General features: G+C 44.5%; 1 protein-coding gene and 1 long non-coding RNA gene across 5 annotated transcripts in view; one reads left to right on the top strand and one right to left on the bottom strand.

Moving 5' to 3' along the window:
* LOC128768010 (protein eva-1 homolog A) overlaps window positions 1-16,146 on the bottom strand; it is a 62,992-nt gene that overhangs the window by 10,100 nt on the left and 36,746 nt on the right. For 2 of the 4 annotated variants that reach the window (XM_053880505.1, XM_053880504.1), the window contains exon 1: window positions 13,025-13,751. The exons of the other annotated variants lie outside the window; for them this stretch is intronic. The gene's annotated coding sequence lies outside the window, so the exon portion shown is untranslated. Of the gene's footprint in view, window positions 1-13,024; window positions 13,752-16,146 lie in introns of those variants that run through there. 4 annotated transcript variants of the gene reach the window in all.
* LOC128768012 (uncharacterized) lies at window positions 945-2,213 on the top strand. The gene is made up of 4 exons (XR_008416212.1): window positions 945-1,451; window positions 1,527-1,596; window positions 1,685-1,788; window positions 2,114-2,213. It is a non-coding gene; the product is annotated as an uncharacterized LOC128768012 (long non-coding RNA).

The following is a 16,146-nucleotide window of genomic DNA, read 5'->3' as shown; positions in this document are numbered from 1 at the left end:
TTAACAACATAATAATATATGAATTAAAGGAAGTATAAATGTAGAATATAAAAAAGAATGATGAATAGAAATGATATATGCTAACTAAGATGAATATGTGTAACAGTAGGAACAGGGATAGGCCCGTGTGAGCGGACTGGATCTCATCATATGCTCACAACACTATAATAGATGACCAGTTTAACACAAAGAACATTATGGAAACTCCAAATCCACTGAGTTGCCAGTGGGATCTGCTCCCCTCAATCCCCCCATAAAAGCTTCACTGGTGCTCATCTAAAGAGACGAGTGGAAATCCGGAATGGTCTGGAGTCTGCGGTCGTGGACGAGGAGAAACCCCAAAATAAAGTCGTGAAGCATTAAGCCACTGGATGCATGTAGTGGAGCTGATGAAAGAGTTTGAACCTGAAGATGTTTAATGTTGTATATCTGGATAGTGACACAGTCTGGTGGAGTTTTTGAGGCTGCATTCCAGCATGGAGAGCACGAAACCACACAAACCCCCGTCCTGGTGCAGGGAGCCCCCTGTCCTACTTTAGATTCATCCGCAAACCCCAGAATCCATCTCTCATTTATAACTCGCCATCACTACTTCCTGCCTTCACAGCTGTTTTCAACAGAAGTGAAACAAACTGGAGGATTGTTAGTTAGTAAATACGCTGGTCAGCCTTACAACAAGAAGGTTGCTGGTTCAATTCTGGCACCAGGCAATGTGCTGGCATTAGGTACTCTGGTCCATAAACATACGAAGCTAAAAAATTATGCAAGAAATGTAAATATTATAACTAAAAATGAGAAATAAACATGAAAACAATCATTACAATTAAACTTATGGTCAACATTTGCAGTTCTTTTAATGACCTTGAATGACCATAACATTTCCAGAGGAATTGTCCACAGCTATAAATACATCATTCACTCTTCCCCTCATCCGTCCAAAACATGTTATTGGCGCTAAAGATGACTCGTGACTCTTCAACGCCTGCGGTCCAATCTATCTGCCCTACTCCACTCCCCACGTCATAATGTTTGTGTTTCCATGTCTTTAGCGGTCGGGGGAGATGTGGGAGAGACGGTCAGCACAACCTCATCATTACCGAACGTTCCACTGGGTCAACAGGGATGTGACCGCCGCTGAATCATCAAACCACGCCGGCCCGCTAAACCGGCTCCTCCATATCGCAGTTATGAGGTCATGCGCCGGTCGCTTCTGATTGGGCGAGAGAAACGCTGAGGTCGGCTGCTTGTGAAAACAGTCTGAAGGGAGGGAGGCGACTGCTGACATGGAGAGATAGCGGCGGGAGGTTTTAATGAGAGAAACACGCCGGGAACGTTCAACAAGTATGTCAGAACATTTGTCCAGCTGAGATAAACAGCGACACTATCTTTGGACAAGACGACAACTGTTCATCAACCCACTCTACTATTTTGTCTCAGAGGAGAAGAAAAATGTAAGACATGTTAGGGGGCAACATCATTATGACCACTGCGTTATCCAAACAAACGGACCTACTGTTTGTTCTAAGGGCCAGCTGTGAATGCTAGAGTAGTCCCAGCACTGGTGGCTAACCATGACCCTGACATTGATCACCACAGGTACTCATAGTGTTATGTTCCGCGTCTCTCTTGTGCTTTTTATTTGGTTATTTCCTGTGTTTGTGTGTGTTTCATTGTTTCTCCTCAGCTTCACAGCAGTGCAGCTGGATCCCATTCCGCTGATCAGACTCCACTGATTCCTACACCTGGGTTCTAGTCTGCGCTGCCAGATGGTTGCTTTGCATCCTCGCAGTAAACACTCTCTCGACCCTCCGTTCTCTCGTGCTCCTGTTGTACATTTCTAAATTCCGTGTGTGCTCGATCTTCTTTCTACCACCTCCTTAGTTGGTTCTCTTCGCCGTGTTTTCTGCTTTCCCGCTTCTTTCCATTTGTTTGTTTGTGAGTCCTCTGTATAACTCACCTTTTGCTTTTCTCTCGTCCTAGTTATATCCTTGTGTGTGAGTGTAGAACCACCACCAAGCACTTTCAGTTATTTGGCCTCATGAGTTTACTTTGTGTGTTTGTGTTCTTCCCGTTAGTTAGGCATGATTTATAATTCGCCTCTTTTCTGTTTCAGGTTTTTTCCCCTGCGCTTGAGGGTATTTCCCGTTCCGTGTTCTGGTATCGCCGCCCTTGGTTCTGCGTACCTTTTCATCTTTTGAATTCCTGTGTAATCGCTAATAAATATTGTTAAACCTACTCTCTTCTTCTGTCAGCTTGCAACAATTCGGCAATGGGGTCTGACCCCATAGACAGTCATGACAGACAGCTTTACACTAAAGACGCCTTTGTGTGAGACCCAAAAATGATCGAGGATGAAGGTATAGAACATCCACCATGGCTGGCTCTATGGTGTTAGCTTTGTATGAGGAAACCTAGTGGAGTCAAGAACTCAGTGAACCTCTGTTATACATCACACTACTCAGAGTTTTTCATAAACAACCCACGATGACTAGCATGTGTGACTGTCCTTACATGGCCTGTGATTCAAAGCACTTTACCAGCCTGTCTCTAATGTTGGTCTTTGACTCCTCATAGAAGTAAATCACAACCAGGTTCGCTCAGACGAGGCATAAACACAGACAAAATGATACCTAAAGAACCCGTCCATACACACACACACACACGAGACAGGAGATGTGTTTCATCTCAGCGCGTTGACAGTCCAGAGCCGGATTAGAGGTCCGACCTGGTCGGGTCTGTCGTCGCTCTCATCAGCTCCAAGATGGATGACACACACGCGTACGGTGATTACACTAACTGCTGTTGAGTCTTGAGCGTGACCATCTAAACAGAAGTCAACAACAGTGGTGGAAGAAAGAAAATCCAGAGGCGAATCGTGAGGACATCTGAGGCCCAGCAGCCCTGTGATAATCTAAAAACACTCTCACTGCTGGTCTAATTTTATCCGGGCCCCCGGAACCAAAAGCTCCTGATGTTAGATTGTAGGATGTGACTGTGCATTAACAAGCTCACTTTATGTGTTTAAACTGATAATTATTAACCAGATTTCACATGAGGTGGGAGCAGACTTCAGCTCAGTGTCGTCCTCCACTGAGCTGAATATAAACCACACTCCAGTGCCTTGTCTGGGCTATTAATAGAGGCAACCCTGGAAATAGATTCTTGAGTGCAGCTGCTATCACTACAATGTCCAGCTGTCTGTGCTTAAAAGAGAACAAAAGGAGAGTCCAGAAAAAAGAAGTCTTTCCGCTTTCCAAGAAGAGAGCGCACCAGAGTGGACACCGGCCGTGTGGCATCAGACTGATATGAATCTGTGTGTCCTGTCATGAACTTCAAAACAGCTCGAGGCTCCACAGATGGGGCTGCAGGTTACATGAGGAAGTGAGTGGTGAGAGACCAGGGAGACAGATGTGATGAACGATGCCGCCGCCTGTGGCACTTCGGTAACGCTGATGTTCACTGTCCGCTCACGCAAAAGTCCACAAACAAACTCTAATAAAATGCTGCTGCAGTTCATTCAAAGGGTTGCAAATGTGGTCACCAGTAGTGTGGTCATGTGAGGACATTGGAAGTGTGCTCATTGTCTCACTAACCAAACTGTTGCACGCAAAACAAAACGTTTATTTAGTGAAGAATCCAATGGTAAAATGTTGATACACTGTAATCTTATATTATTCTACAAAGTCTTTCTCAGCATAGTGGGTCATTTTGTAGTCCTCCTTAAATAATCTTTCTGAAGGGGACAAGTCCTGCTTGACTGACAGCAAGGTAGCACTGTCACACTTAATTATATATTTGAATAAACTGCAGAAAACTCCCCCTATGGCGGGAATATCTCAGAGTAGGAGGCCAAAATCTCAAGGCCTCTAAAGCACAAGGGGGAAACCCTGTCTACATTATAGATGTGATCTATTGGTATCAAAGAACATCTTCTGTGATAATGGAAGTTTTTGCAGGCCACATAAAATGCCTTGGAGGGCCAGATTTGGCCCCCAGGCCTTGAGTTTGTGACTTAGAAAGGACCATTTTTTCAAACCCAGTATGAGACCAATGCTACAGAGAAGGATGAATGGATGACATATTGGCAGGAGAGCTTCAGAAATCTAGTGGAACTGAAGTAACGTGAAAGAAGTTTTCTTAGTGTCCAGCGGTGCTGCAGATCTGTCCGAGATCAAACATCTGTTTCAATCTGACATAAACGTTGAGGGGAGGGGCTCGTATTTGACAAGAAACAGAGCGGCCGTACATCATCACACAGGTCAACGCTTGACACCTCAACTCAAACACATTGGACAGAACACCTCTCCAGCAGAGGCCCAGACCCAGGAACGAGGGCTCATGCAGCAGGCGGCAGATCACTTTTACATAGAACAGACACCGAATCACTTCACAAGTCAAACCCACAATCCGTCTGCCGGGGGAGATAGGAGACTTAATAGTGGCAGAAAACCTTGCATTTACAGATGTTTGGTTAAATTAGAACTCCACCATGAAGAAGGAGGGGGAGCGGACCACCCCTGAGATCACCAATGGGACCTTAACAGGGAATATGTCACATTGACGTACATTATAAGACACATGAAAGAGAATAGAGGTTGATGTAATTGTTAGCATACGCGCTAACAAACCTTAAACGCCGCCTTTTACACAGTGAAGATGTTAAATGCGATGTTTAACAGTGCGAATTAACCTGAATTAAAGGTTAAAAACATGCTCACTCAGCAGTTTTACTCGAAGAATAAAATGTGATTAACTAGAACTGCACCGTGATCAAAGGGTTTATGTTATTAGAAACACTGTTTTGAGCCAACATTTATTCATTTATTCATTCGCTGAATGGGGCCGCATAGAGCAGGAGCAGATCCCAGCTACTGAGTGAGAGACGGGGGACACGATGGACAGGGTCAAAGTCAAAGCCGACACACAACCACCCACAAAAGTCATGTTTTGATTTTTAATTGAAACTCAGTTCAACACCAACCTCAATTTGTAAACAATACAAAGAAAACTCTTTTGTTCTTCAGAACTCCGCCTCTTAAATGATGAACTGTAAGGCAACATTGTCCGAACCGGTTTGGACGGTCGCTAGCTAAACAAACACATCTTGGAGGTCTGGGCTCGAGCTGGCGGGAGAAAGCCGTTGCACATGTCGATTAAAGACAAACACACAAACGGAGAGCGACGTCCTGAAGCTCTAGAGATGGAAAATCCCCATCAGACACAAAGGGGTAGCTGCTACCCAGTTTGTAGTCCATGCTAATATTGTAATGGTTACTCAGCAAATAATAAATTCAGTGGTGTTTTCTGGGATGTACTATAAGACGGCAGCTTTTTGACTTTAATGGGCTTCGGGAAGAGTCCATTCATCGTGCGCTTTATCACCCAAAAGTATCCTCCACTTGCCAACAAGAGAGGTGAATCAGAAACAGATGTAAGTCAGGAACACACGTTAGGTTCCCACACACTGGAGGCTGAACTACACCACTATATCACACGTGAATCACATGAGAGCACACAGGCTCATGCCAACACCAGCGACCAGATGAATTACCGTGGCAGCTACACATGGACCCGCAGCACAGCGCTGGACTCGGGTGTAACGTTGCAGGGAGGAAACAGATGCAGTGAGGAAAGAAAAGACCAAATGCCATAGAAGGGCAGAGAGTCGCTCTCTGGCAGTCCCGGTCGGAGCAGGAGAGGAGAAGGTTTTGAAGGCTGCATCAGCGGGTTCTGGCGCAGGATCACAGCGGCCAACTTTATTTTAAATAACAGCCTGGAAGGGTTCTACAGTACTGGGATGGGCCGGCAGTCGGAGAGCTGACGTCGGCTATTTCGGAGGACGTATATTTAAAGCTTCGGAGACATATGTTGTAATCAAGTTCAACATAGTGTAACAGCCACATTACGATCCAAGTTGGGCAGCAGGGTTCAAACTAATACTGTAAATCACTATCAAAGCACCGAGTGAATCATTCCTCTCAAAAAGCAGGTTTAGTTTTCAATAAAAACCCATGCCATTAGGAGGAGAAATCCTAGGAGACTCATATCAATCTAACAAGATATACGGCAGTATTTTGGGGATCTCCAGTAGGTGGTAGGCTCATGTGTATCCAAACATGCATGAAACTTTGTGTTTTTATTTTGTACTGCTTTGTTAAAAGCAGCGAGTCAGAGAAGGAATGAGATTTGTTACAGTCCTATCAATGGACATTACAACTTAGTTACACACCCTGGCTAATATTATCAAAGTAAAAACACAGGATGTTGAAGTAGCGATAAAGCTAATAACTGCGATAACATCAGCGTCTATTGTGGGCTGCTACTTTGATATAAGGACATTTCTCATTCAGTGCGGATGTTCCAGACGGACATGGTCGACAGCTTTAACCAAAATAGAAAGATTTATCTGCGCTGTAATAACAAGGAAAAACTCAAAAAGGAAACTCAGTCTTGTGAGACTTTATTTTTTACCAGGAAACGATGTGTATCAATGACAAACTTCCTGCTACCTGACCTCTTGACCTGTGCTTTGACTTCAGCCTCTGATGGCTGGGACCTTCGACCCGGTTATCACCAATCTATTGATCACTGTTGCCTCAGGTCAGCCTGGTCGTCTTTGCACGTGTTGATAAGTCAATAGGCGTTTCTACTTGCGAGTGCGATTTCAGTCTTGGTTCTGAGAGTTTCAGCCGGAATCAATTGTTTTGCTGAGTCACGCGGACTGATTTGGTCAGAGCTGGACAGATGTGAACTCATCACGAGGACAATGATCATTTATGATAGTGACTGCAACTATTCAGCATTTATCTGGCATGTCTCTTTCAAATAGGACTCACAGATCTCCATTTAAATTCCAACATTAAGGGGGGAATACAACTGTTTTAACTCTAAGTTCTCTCACAAAAACTTAGCTTAAAGCTGCTAATGTTGAAGAGAGCCTCCAGCAAAGTAGGAGGCTTCCTTGCCTCTCGTCTGCATCTGTTTGGAACAGACTTTGTAATCGAACATTATATTACAGCTTTTTTCTACTTGAGTTTATCGGAAACAACCATGATCCCTCCTTCAGCATCCTCAGAAGCGTACTTGCTCTGTGTCTCGCTCCGAGTCAACGCTGCGTCTGGTTAACATCTGCCCCGTTTGCAACTCTCTCTGCATTGTAAAATCCACAGACATCATTAAGTTCCTCTGCTAATTTTACAAAGCCGCAGCAATGAAACGATTAAAGCAACACAAGCCAGAGTTTACGATTTTGCCACTGGCAGGGTTTTATTAAGAACGTTTTAATATAAAACACTGCGTTAACAGCAGAGGGACTCATTGAGCAGACATAATATGGATCTTCAGCCTCCTGTTTTCAACTTTTATGGGATGAATTTAATTGCATTTGTATCCAGACGTTGAGCAAGCAACATTAAAATGACATCAGCAGTGCTCTGCTTGTTCAACAGACCCTTTAAGATGTGTACATTACAACAATGTCTCCCAATGTTTGAAAAACACGTCCCTCCACGGACAAACTCGACTTGAGTCCTCCGAATCAACTCGCTCTCGTAACCGTGCAGCACATGTTCCCGGGCTCAGCGGTCGCCGCATCTCAGAACAAATTGAGCTTAATGGGGGTGAGCCAGGGTGAGCCAAAGGGGGGAGCGAAGAGAGGGGTTGTAAAAACATACCACATGCTCCCCCTGTGCCAGTTCCACTGATGGGAACAGCGGCATTGTTGCATTCAGCCACGAATAAATGCATGTAATATATTCAGACTGCGCTGGGGTTTCCATTTTTGGAAGTGCTTTTAAAGCAGTAAACAATCCTGGGAGCTGAGATTTGGTCGTGGAGTTCTGGGGTTGGAAGGGTGAAGCTATTACTGGCGACCTTCCGCGCAGTAATACACCACTATAATTCCACATATGAACCACATAAAGGTTAAAAGGACGAGATAACTCTTGAACTATCAGCTCACAGAAGGTTTGGGATACTGAGAAACACTCATAATATATTTAATATATGAAACTCAATTTTCAACTTACTTTTCAACAATAACTCAGAATGTGGTGTGAAACATATGCGTCCTTTATGAAATGGTCCAATACTTTCAACCTTCTTGGTGGCGGTGGTCTCCTCTTACACTTGAATGGGCCAATAGAACAATGACAACACGTCTAGTCGATATAATGAACAAATTTCATTGGTTGGTTACAGTCGTTGCAGAGTTTCTTTATTTATTAGGGGGACACTAAGGAAATTTGACTTATATTTTACTGACTGTCAGTACATTAGCGTGGCTACCTGGAAGGCATGTGAACTAAGAAAGAATGACTTCACTTGGGAAAATTGAGTGTCTTTCAGTCTCTTATTTGTAATAGAATTAAATGTTTTGTCAATATTTTATGACTCCAAAGAAGAGTAAATATTTAATGTATTGAATCACAAGTCATGCTGCACAACTTTACCTTAAATAAACAATTTCCGAATCATCAGCTAACTGGCCTCAGATGCCATTCAAAGTCTTCTCGAGCAGTTCACCGTCAATATTTCAAACACAGTCACGTTCAGGTTTCAGGAGACAGACTAGTGGGCAAACAAACGCACCTTTGGCAAAGCTGTGACAAGAATGTGTGTTATGGTATGCGCCCACGTCACTCAGATCTCCCTGCTTTTCTGAGTTCAGTTCAACAAACAGATACGCTACCACACACTCACACAGAGTTGGACTGGACGAGCTTGCCTTAAATGGTAAAGACATTTTTCAGAGTTGCCATGACTTGCCAAAAGGGCAGCAGCCAAGAGGACGAATCATGTGCAATAAACGTGGCGCTGCTATGTCAAACAACATTTGACGTTCCACTTTGCCCTGAATGTGTTTCATTTGCGAATTATCATAAGTGCATGGACCAAGTAGAAAAACACTCAGAGAGTGCAAACCTTGGCCAATAAAGAATATATTAAAGAACTAAACTAGAGCACCAGAGTGTCCTTGAAAGTGTGAATATCTGGGGTAACACTTTAGACACTCATCTATAAGCACCTAAACTGATGGCAAAAAAATATTCAGACTCCCAAATATGAATCCTTTGTCATCTTGTCCTGCTTCAGACCATCCCTGAAAATTTCATCCAAATCTGTTGATAATGTTTCAAGTTATAAGACAGACAAACCAACACTGTGGAAAACACCAGGGTTGGTCATAGCCTGAGACCATTTGATCAGGTCATGCTATTTCACTTTGGGAACATTGATTTTCACAGACTTTACAGAGTGTTTTCACCTCCCAAATGCATCTGCTTTGAATGTGTGTTGACCAAGAACGTGTTCAAAACTGGAATGTACACCGCATGTAACACACTTATCCTCCCAACTTAGCCAGGTCACAATGACCAGGTTGCCCTGGACCTGTTAGTCCGAACTAATGCTTTCATCCAACAGAGATGCCAATGATAAGCTCATGCTGGGGAGCATTCTTTTCACACACCTTCAGAACCTCAAAAGGATCATCGTAACAGACAAGAATTTTTCACCTCCTTATCCCGCCTGACCTCTTAAATCCAACGGGATCCAGTTGGCCTCACACAGACGATGATACAGTTGAAGCTGATAAAAGAGTCACATGGAGGAACCAAACCACAAACTGTTAAATGAGAAAAGAAAACACTTCCTGTCATAAATATAAAAATGTGTGATGGGCTCTCTCCGCCACGCTTCTAACATCTGCCTTCTATATTCGACTGCACAGTCATTGCTCTGGTTCCTGTCAGTGGAATTGCCAAGATAAGCTAGCAATCCTCAGGTGGTCTGACTCTGACTGTAAATCAAGCAGGTTGATACATGCAAATATTAACAAGAACAGCGTCCAATGAGTTCTAAACTGAAGTTTTGTGACATTTTTGTGTGGCATTTCATAAGGTAGGATAAGTAAGGCTACATTTTGTTTAAAAATATGGACTGAAGTCGTGGCGTGTTTATAGCTCGAGAACCAAATTTCGCCACAAAACAAGCGCTACGGGGATTAAAATGCCACAAAACCCTGTTAAAAAAATGACTTGATTTTCATTGTATATAAGGTACAAAATAGTAACGATGGTCGCTCCCTCGATAAGAGTACTGCAGACGATAACAACCTTCAAACAAGAGGGTGACGGAAGGAAGTACCATGACATAGGGGTCATGGTGGAAGACTCTAAAGACCCTAAATCCCACATGCTGTAAATTCAGCGTCACAGGGATATATAGGTGTTCAGCTGGTTGACACTGAGATGCGGGGGGAAGCCTTTCACTTCTGCGAGCAGCTGCATGAAAGTGATTTTTCAAGGAAAGTTTTAGGTGGCTGAGGTTAGGTCGGTGTTGGTGTTGGTGGCGGGGAGGGGGGTCACATCTGCTTTGTCTATCAGGAGACCCATCATCCTCGCCTTTGACTTCAAAGTGACACTTTTTTGAGAGGGTTCTGAAAGGAAGGAAGAAAGCAGAGGAGGAGGGAAGTCAGAATTAAAGAAAATAGGAAACACCAACAGAGGGAGGGAGAAGCGGATTTAAGAAGGAAGTTGGACGGGAGCCAATCAGATTTAATTGTAAGGTCACCAGAAGAAAGCATGGAAGGAGAAGTTAAGAGAAAAGTCGACAAAGTGGGACAAAAAGCAGAGGACATGTTTGAGCTGAGGTCAACTTCTAATGGAACAAAGTGATCTTTAACTGGTATCAAGTAAAATGTAGATGCTGGAAGTGGCTTTTACCTCATGCAAGACAGACTTCACTATTGCCGTCATAAACAAGTATTAAGAAGCTGAGCTTCACCTAAGTGCTTAACAATGATTCTTCGTTCACCTTCTCAAGAACATCCTCCCTCCTCATGTCCTCCTTCACCATGAACCTCATTGACCTTCTTCTTCTATCTCAACAAACTTGGTTCACCACTGCCTCCCTAGTCAACCTGGCCTCCATATCTTCTTCTTCACATGTCACTCTGATACACTAGTGTCTGACCATGTCCTTTCTGGTCACAGTCACGGCCACCTGTACCACCCAGCCTGCAGCCTCTTCTTCACTTCCCCTGATTTATATCCACTACTCCAGATCATATACTGCAAATACTTACTGTCTACCTCCCTCCGTCTTCACTCTGCTGCTCATTGACTTTCACTCCATCTCTCCAGCTTCTCATTCACCTCCTCCATACTCTCACCACACATCACTATATCATCAGCAAACACCACGGTCCACAGGGACGTGACAAAACACAACAGAAACATCACAGTGAGACAACACTTAAATTCTCAGTCTGCAGCAGCTCCGTGGGTCTTCATATTCGAAGGTCAGGACAAGGGCTGGACAGAAACTGACTTGTCATTTGTCAGCATCGAAATGAAGCGTTGGACTTCTCAGACTTCAATTCTGAAGTAAGTTAGCATTGAACTTCGAGCCTGTAGATGACCAGCGGACCCCTGCCCATCCATCTTCAGCAGCCAATACCACTTCTATATATGCAGAGCACTAACATGATGAAGGAAGTGTAGCTCCAGCTCTCGTGTTTTCATAGCTGACCTTATCTGATGGTGTGGAACATTTCTGTCAAACATGATGTCTTATCTCAACGTGGGAAAAGAGCTATAGGAGCACAAATCAGATGGAAAGAATCAGAGACAAGATAAGCCAATTAAGATGTAAAGCCTTCAGCAGTCACTTCAGCACCCAGAGGAAATCTTAACAGCTAATCTGGAATCATAAACACAAATCTGCGCGTAAGCCGGAGCAAGCTGGAGTCGTTCCTGCTGCTCGGTATCTTTAGCCGCCCTCCTCTCATAACTCCAAACCACAGAGTAATTCATAAATTACAAACAAAGAGACCCTTGTGGTTTTGGGAGGGACGCAGGACTTGTGTTCTCGTGGAGCGGCGCTGCGTCAATTAGAGGGAAAAACCTGGAGAGAAGGTGTGGAGAGAAACAAGCTCGCACACTCGCAGAGCTCCATAAAAACAAGGCCAGCATGTTTACAGTGCGTTGCATTTCCAAGTAAACAACTTTGTCTTTTTGCTGCTTCTGACTGCATCATTGTCGTGAAACCTGAGGAGGTGTGGGTCACTGCAGGGGGCGCTCACTTTAATGCCAAAGAGTAGTGTGCCAACCAACATCCCCTGATCTGGATCTGTAAGGACTACTGTCATCAGTGGTTGTTGAAATTGCATAGAAAGTTCAGACACCTCAACAGTCAATTGTCCTGCATTGAAATTCCTCGATGCTGTGTTTTTATTTATTCTCTTCTTACTACAGGAAGTGAGATCCAGAACTTCATAATGGTTCAACCAAAGAAGAGGTGAAGAAGCAGACTGTCAATCCACAATTTCCTCCCACTAACTCGGGGTCAGGTCGTGGGGGCAGCAGCTTATAGAAAGGAACCCAGACCTCACTTTACACAGAAACCACTTTCAGGTCTTCCGGGTCCTAATCTTTCCACCTCTCTCTGGAAGCATCCTGACTACATGCTACCTCAGCTTGCTTCTCTCTGAGGAACCACGAACAGACACGGATCCACAGGTAATCCGAAGCCCTTCTGACTCCTTCTTCTCTAGCGACTGTCTCTATGACCGAAGTGAAAAAAACAACTTTTAAAATCGACTTAAGCAATGTTTTTCTTCAACTCCAAATGTCTTGACCGTTTAACCAAGGCTTTTAAATCCTCCCAGTGAGGAAGCCCGACTCCCGTCGAAAGTAATCATCACCACCTATTAGTGGGACTCGCTGCCTGTTGCTTTTACTGTACCGTGCGCTGGGTAATTGCAGAGTGGCTCGGCTCCAAGCAGCCGTACGCAGCTCATCAACGATGATGGAAACGAACACAGCAGACCTTCGTCTGTAAAGGTGATCACATGCTATTTCAACATCTGTCTAATCCTGTCAGTCGCTCTTCAAAACCTGGACTAACTCGAGTGACAACAGCAGCTCATCTGAAGGTGCATTTAAAACACCTGAACATGTCCATTCACAAGCTTTAGTTACTGGTTCAAGTTAAGGCAGACAGAAGAGCAGGTGAGACTTACAAACACATCGCTGAATGGAAAATCCTCCAAGTCCAACTTTCCCCACACAGTGTGTATTTTTGGGCCTGTCTTGTCAAACACTCTCCCCTCCTCCTTCTCCACCAGCAGAGCTGTGCCTCGCTTTGCCGTAAAAACAAGGGCTCACGTGAGTAGTCCACTGCGGTTCCAAACAGAACCAGAATCCAAAAAGTTTTCTTCAAAAGTAAGGAGAAAAAAAAGGTACGGTCCCTTTGGAGAGTGACGTTTCCTTCTTCTTCACCACAGAGATGCAAAGCTGCTGCTTAGTTTTGCCTCCAACTTTTCAGAGCGAGAGGTAAACCGGCTTCAGAGCAGAGGAATGTGACAGGCGAAAGCAAGCGAGAGGGAGCGAGGGAGAGAGAGAGAGAGGAAGGAAGGCATGAGCAGTGTCCACCTACAGAGCCCACTACTGTGTGAGTTAGAGAGGTGGAGAGGGGAGGAGATCCAGAGAGGGGGAGGAGGGCGCGGGGCGAGGAGGAGAGAGACTTTTCAGCTTCAGGAAATGACTTGAGAATTTCATTCAGCTGAAATTGGAAATCTGGCGAACCAGCGTGGAGGAGGTTTTCTGCTGCATTTTTGCGGTGAAACAAATCAACAGCTTATTAGAGTTCTTGTCCATGGTCAGACTGGAGTCAGTCACAGAATGGGATGGAGGGATGATGGACGGGAAGAGGAAGCGCTCACGCATTAATACTGGGACCAACAAGTCACATGGAAGTGGGTCTCAACACTGCACAGGACTGCTGCGAAATGAGTGTCAGACGTGAAGAGATGGCGTCTCCCAAATAGATACAGGGGTTGGCTGTAGACATAGTGTATAGCTAGTTACTTCACATTTAAACGTCTACCTCTTAAGGGTGCAAAACTTGTTGGGGGTTATTCATACTAGTTGACAGACTCACTCAAGTCCTTAAGTCACCCCCACGACAAGCAAGCCGGACAAAGAGAACGCAAGGAAACAACTGCCCACTGCTCAACTGAGTGATGGACAGATAGAAAAGCAGACAAAAAAACACAAAATTTTAATGTAATAAAGCAACAGGTAATGCTATTCCAAGGGCCCAAAGCGGCCTCCAGGCCAGTCTTTGGACACCCCCCGGGAGACAGCAACACAGTTCAGGGTGATGAAATTTAAATTATGAGCAAAAGAAATCATGTGAAATTATAAAACCTGAACAATTGGATCGCTAGAGAATCAACACACTAAACAACATGACTACGAAATAAAACAACAACAAACAGAAGGCTAATAATTTGGCTATAATTAGTAAGGATTGAGGAGGTTTAACAACTTTCCGACCAATCAAAGCATGACAACTGTGGCTGTTTACAGGACCTGCGTTTAACAGCGCTATAAAATAAATGCACAGCAGAGTTGAGGTTTTATACGTTGGCAGACTTTTTAGGTGCCCTGGGAATTTCTTAGCTCAAATCCCACCCCACCCCCCTGGCAGCCAGCACACACACACACACATGCACACACACGCACACACGCACGCACACACACACACATGCACACACACGCACACACACACACACACATTCATTCCTGCCTCTCTGTTTTTCTCCCTCTTCATCCACCGCAGGATGAAAACTGAAACCAGCCACAGACTGAAAAGCATTAGTCGACCCCCCTCCTCAAAGAAAACCCTGATTGGGAACACTTAGCATAAAAATGAAAACATTATATTGTTTAAAAGCGAGTGCATGATGTCATCACCAGCGAAGAGAGGGGCAAACCAAGCGGAGCTGAAGCAAGCAAGGAGAAGCTGCTTATTTTGCACTTTCCACAAACAAATTTGGGGAAACCACGGAGAGTTTGTGCGCATGTATTTGTGCACAAATGTCTAACATGCAGCTATTATTCCCGCTTTTGTGGAGGAGACAAACAGCCCTGAGCGCCTGGCAGAACATTCCTCCGCTCTGGAACACACTTCCTATGTGTTCGGTCGGAACAGTTGCAGGGACATAATTGGCTTTGACCAGAGGCCAGAGACTGACGGCACCAAAATATCTTTGTTGAAAAGTGCGTCCATGTCTGTCCAGCAACAAGAGTTTGTGCACCATTGTGGCGGTCTAAACACGCAAGAATTAGCTAGCTAGGTAGCAAAAAAGGTTTGTAAAACCGATCATAATAGAGTAAAATACAGTCATATAAAGGTTTTGGGATGTGAGAAACTGTGTAAAAGAATGTAGCAGGTGGTGCCCCAGGCTTTGGTAGAATGTTATGACGCCATGAAAACACAGCGCTAGAATCGTTTAACTAAGGAGAGAACGTGACAAATTCATGCTGATCTTTGCGAAATGACTCATCTTCAAGAGGCCCTGATGTCTTTATCTGGAGCTCCGTGAAACCTGCCTCAGCTGAGTTCATCAAGCTCACATTCCGTCATACTTATCACATAAGTCCTTTTATCTCTCATCCTCTCCTGCTGTGGCCGACACCAACCGCCACGTGACGAATCACAACACAGCGCAATTGAAAATCATTAAAGTCTTAATTTAGCAGTAATTAACCAGCCGGAACGACATGTAAACGGCCTCCAGAGTCGCGGAACGGGCGAGTGATTGGTCTCTAGTCGCCGTGAGTCATAGATGCTGCGGTGAGATAAGCTTTTGTTTCGCACTAATGGACGGAATCTTTGGCAACTGGAGGCTAAATAAGGGATTAGCACCAAGAGTCAAGGTAATTGGTTTAGCTGATAAGGAGGAGGCAAAGTTGAGGGTGAAGGTTTGTGTTTCAATCATTTTAGTTGAGCTTTTATGAGAACGTTTTAGTGATACCTTGGAACAAAAACAGATGTCAAAGTCACGGTGCGCAGGCCAAACGGGGCCTGCCAGGCAATTATATGTGGCCGGCAGCATGCAGAGCTAAGTTCAACTAAGTCCTCCGACAACAAGTGGAAGCAATAGTTACACTCTCAGCATCGGAATTTTTTTTTTTATTGACTGCCACTTACATACAGAGCGGGTAAAGAAGCGAGTGCAGGCAGGATGGAATGACTGGTGACGACCGCTCAGAGTCACAGAAAAGGTACATTCACACCGTGATTTAACGGACAAAATGACTTTGTTTTTACATGTAAAGTCAAGGTAGAGGCAGT

The sequence above is a fragment of the Synchiropus splendidus genome, chromosome 12, assembly GCF_027744825.2.
Source record: "Synchiropus splendidus isolate RoL2022-P1 chromosome 12, RoL_Sspl_1.0, whole genome shotgun sequence".
Lineage (NCBI taxonomy): Eukaryota > Metazoa > Chordata > Actinopteri > Syngnathiformes > Callionymidae > Synchiropus > Synchiropus splendidus.
Note: the sequence above shows the minus strand (reverse complement) of the source record. Positions and strands in the feature narration are given on the sequence as shown.